Source organism: Penaeus chinensis, chromosome 16 (assembly GCF_019202785.1).
Source record: "Penaeus chinensis breed Huanghai No. 1 chromosome 16, ASM1920278v2, whole genome shotgun sequence".
Classification (NCBI taxonomy): domain Eukaryota; kingdom Metazoa; phylum Arthropoda; class Malacostraca; order Decapoda; family Penaeidae; genus Penaeus; species Penaeus chinensis.
The window spans coordinates 14130711-14135710 of NC_061834.1; positions in this window are offsets into that span (position 1 = coordinate 14130711).

Consider the following 5000-nt stretch of genomic DNA (forward strand, 5'->3'; position numbering starts at 1 on the left):
CTTCATCCCCAGCAACGCATCTTCCATTTGGAGAGACCACAAAATAAACCCCCCACCTTTCCCCTCTCCTCCCCTCCCGACCCCGCACTCCAGGCCGCAATGTTACCGCTTTGAGGCTAGCACACAAAGACGAGAACAGTTCCGCTTCGATGTTGCTTGTGTTGTCCTGCTCTTTTACACAGAGACACCCACGTCACGGGCGTGTCCTTTGGTATCTTTTGGTGTCCTACAATGTTGTGCGGTCGCGGGGATATAATAGGCAGATCGTAAATAACGTAAGTATCCTTGTCCAGGTTTTATGGTTAGGACTGTGCGGTGTCGAGAATGGGCTTATGGTCAAAGGTATTTGTGGATGAAATACTTAGAGGGAAGGGGCGGGGGGCATGGAGGGAACAGCGGGCTTTCCAAGGCCACGGTGGAAGCCAGTTCAAGATATAAGGTGCATATATAACGCTTTCCCTTGTCATAAGAATAAGGAAGAATATGGTTGGTACAGTCGGTAAAATGCACGTGTATTTATACACTTTTGAGTACGACTAACGAACATTTATATTATTAATAATCAATTATATATCACAACAAGCAACAAATTCCCCATGAATCAGTCAAGGTCCACTGACTATGCACTGATTGAAAAGAATCATGCATTTAGCGACCAAAGCCTGTTAAACAAATACATTATTCAGGTACTGTTTATTTAAGCGGCAAATTATTATAGTGTCTCCCTACATTTGTAAACAGTGGCTTTTGGTCTGTTTACTATTATTACTTTCATTGTTATCATAACTACCACTATCCTTATTATCATTGTCATAGTCATTGTCACACTCATATATCATTATCAATGCCATTATCGTTATCGTTATCGTTTCGTTATCATTATCATTATCGTTATTATTATCCTTATTCTTATCATCATCATTATCATTATCATTATCATTATCATTATCATTATCATTATCATCATCATCATCGTTATCATTATACCAAAATTATTACATTCATTAATTTCATAATTTTTGGTATCTTCAGTATCCATTTTTCACTACTTTCTCTACTTCTGAATATACAATCTTACTCACGCTAAATATACAAGCTTAAATGATTAAAGGAAATATTTTATGATTCGATGCCTCCGACTGTCAAGTTCAGCATAGTTCACTGAAAGCCATGTGAACTATGCCATGAGCGTAGAATGAGCGTAGCCATGAGCATAGAATCCTTCGTAAGATTCACATTTTATTCTGTCGTATTTATCATTAAAGGAACATATTGAATGATATCCCGCTGTGAACGAGAAATTTGTAATACCGGATAACATTGCAGGCTTATTCCTGACGGTTTCGCGTGTAACGTGGCGGTGAGTGACGCTCATATGAATGGCTGCGTAAAACCAGCAGGATGTTGCACACAGCCTCGCGACCTCCCCGAAGGTCCTGCCTCCTGACGCGAGTCGCGAGTCGCTCCGGAGACTCGAGGAGCGCCGCCGAGGACATCCCTCAGGCGGCCGTATCGGCAGGAAGCGGCCCTGCGAGACAGTCTCTCGGGCCGGGATAATGGAGGCCATTTTATACTGAGACACCATCTACAAGCCACTTAGAGTGCAATTCATATGGAAATGACCAGTCGCTTTGGCCTTCCTCTTCCAAGGAAATTGATGACGAACAAAGATTTATCAGAATTATCTATCAAAATGTATGGGCTGAGGCTGTTGCCACTTGCAGCCACTTTTACCCCCTTTAGGGCTGTGTTAAATACATACATAGGTACGTATATGTATATATATATATATATATATATATATATATATATATATATATATATACATATACATATACATGACTATCTATATCTGTCTGTCTATCAATATATACATAAATACATATACATATACATATACATGACTATGTCTATATCTGTCTGTCTATTAATATATATATATATAAATATATATACATATACATAAACGTATTCATATTGGAATATATACGTATGTTCATGTATACATATATATATATATATATATATATATATATATATATATATATATATATATTTGTATATAAACACACACACACACACACACACACATATATACATATATATCATATACATACATATATAAGTATATGCATAGGTGTATATATATACACATTTACACACACACACACACACACACACACACATATATGTGTGTGTGTGTGTGTGTGTGTGTGTGTGTGTGTGTGTGTGTGGAGAGAGAGAGAGAGAGAGAGAGAGAGAGAGAGAGAGAGAGAGAGAGAGAGAGAGAGAGAGAGAGAGAGAGAGAGTATTGTGTATATTAACATTGTATGAGAAGTGATTTCTATGCTGGCAAGTGTTTTAACAGCTGCAGTCGTTTGCCAGGTCTCCGCCGTGCATGTATGTAGCTGAAGGGAGCTCATGAATAATTACCGTATCTAATTTAGCGTTATAATTAATTTTTCCGTGTGGCCGACAGAGGGCACGAGCGGCGGGCGCACCTCCGGCTTCATGGTGATCTGAGCGCGGACCAAATGGCGGTTTCGGTGCATAATTTGGCTAGCTTGGAATCCTCGCTTTTCCATTTCTTTATCTGAATACCATTAAATCTATATGAAATTTTAGCAACTATTCCCGTCGGATGCGATGGGGAATTTGCTTTTTGGTTTTCAGGACGTCTATCTTCTCAAAAGCGTTTTAATGCAATATTAACTCCTTAACAACGGAAATTAAAAATTGCCTATAAATATTTATAGTATTAAGTGAGTATCAATTTTGTTGTTGTTTTTTTTTTAGTATGTAAGTGTACCATCGTGTGTGTTTTTTTTTTTTTTTTTTTCACCAAAATAAATCAGGAAACATCCTGAAGCCTTTTCTGATTACTAGAGCACATTACCACAATCCAGCTACGCCACCCGGCTTTCGGTACCGTTTTTCCAGTTAGGTGTCCGAAGCGTCCGTGCGACCGCGCAGGCAACTTAAAAAAAATATATTCCCTTACATCCATAACTGTGTGCATCCTATCAACTCTAAAACTTTATGGACCACCAATGACAAAGCTTGTTCTTTGTTTAAAAAATATAACTATTAAACAAATGAAAGAAGGAATTGCACATGAATCTGAGTAGCTCTTCAGTCCACAGCTCTCAAGTGTATCTGCCTTAAGGTGTGTGAATGGGTCGCTTTCGTATATTCTTTCATTTAAAAAATGTCGGTAACTTTTACGTGATAGGAATAAAAAATATATGCTTATATATGTATATGTATGTGTGTGTGTGTGTGTGTGTGTGTGTGTGTGTGTGTGTGTGTGTGTGTGTGTGTGTGTGTGTGTGTGTGTGTGTGCGAATATAAATTCATAAACACACACACAAACATACATAAACATATATATCATCATCATCAGCCTCAATCAGTCCACTGCAGGACGCAGGCATCTCCCAATCTTTTCCAACTGTGTCTTGTGTTTTTTGTTTCCGGTCTAGGCCCCGAAATTTTGTTATTTCGTCATGCCATCTTGTCATTGGTCTGGCACTTGGCCTCTTTACGTTATCTATGACCCAGTCTGTTACTTTCTTTGTACATCTGTCGTCCTTGGCCTCTTTATGTTGTCTTTAGCCCAGTCTGTTACTTTTTTGTTCATTTGTCGCCCATTGCCCTTTTTTTTTTTTCTTTTTTTTTTTCTTTTTTGCTCCCAAGTATATCTTCCACTTTTGTCTTTTCCCTGATCCACATCACCGTCATCCAATCTCTTAGGCTAATTCCCAGCATCAACATCTCCATCCCTCTCTGTGCACTTATTAGTTTCCTCTTCAGTAATTCGGTTGTAGTGCATGTTTCTGATCCATAGGTCATAACTAGGAGGACACATTGGTTAAAAACTTTTCTTTTTAAATATAATGGCAAAGGGCCTCTTAGTATGCTACTGTGTCTGCCGAAGGCACTCCAGCCTAATTTCCACTTCGCTAGATGTGTTTATCTGTACGAGTTGCCCTAGGTTTATATATTTGTCTACTACATCTAGTGCTTTGCCTTGTACATGTATCTATTCGAATTGAACTTTACTGTTGAACATGATCTCAATCTGTTTCTTGTTCATCCTAAGTCCGACTTTCAGGCTTTCTCTATTCAGATTGTTTATTAATTGCTGTATTTCATTTACAGATTCAATGAAGAGAATAATATCATCTGCAAATCTTAGATTGTTTAGGTATTCGTCTCCTATTTTGATACTTTCAGTTCCATTCTAGCTTCTTGAATATTTTCTCAAGGCAAGCTGTAAACAGTTTTGGTGAGATGGTGTCGCCTGTCTAATACCTTTTCTAATTGGTATTTCATCGGTTTCCGTGTGGAGCTAGATGGTTGCTGGCCCATCTATGTATATATCTTCCTATATTTTACAATATACCTCCTCTACTCCCTGTCTTCAAATAGCTTCTAGTACTGCTGGTATCTATACTGAGTCAAATGCCTTTTTAGTAATCAGTGAATGCTATACAGAGGGGTTTCCTATATTCGTTTATTCTTTCTTTTATTTGGGTGAGTGTGTGGATATGGTTTGTTGTTGGGAATCTACTGCGGACGCCTGCCTGTTCTCTAGGCTGGTTGGAATTCAGACTGTCAGAGATACGAGCTGTCATGACTTTTGTGAACAGTTTGTAAGTAACTGAAAGGAGACTTATGGGTCGGTAGCTTTTTAGATCCTTTCTATCCCCCCCCCCCCTTTTTTTTTTTTTTTTTTTTTTTAATAATTGTTGCATTTTTCCATGTTTTCGGAGTTTTTCCATTGAGAAGGCAGTTGTTTAAAATATTGGTTAGTTTCACTGTTGCGATTTCTCCTGCATATATTATAAGGTCTAAACTAATTCCATTTTCACCTGGTGTTTTCCCTCTCTTCATGCCTCTAACACTTTTTATTTCTTCTGTTGTGATGTTAGGCACGTCCCTAATTACCACGTTCACTTCTATCCGTGGCTGTTCATTTAAGTTGAATAGATCCCTGT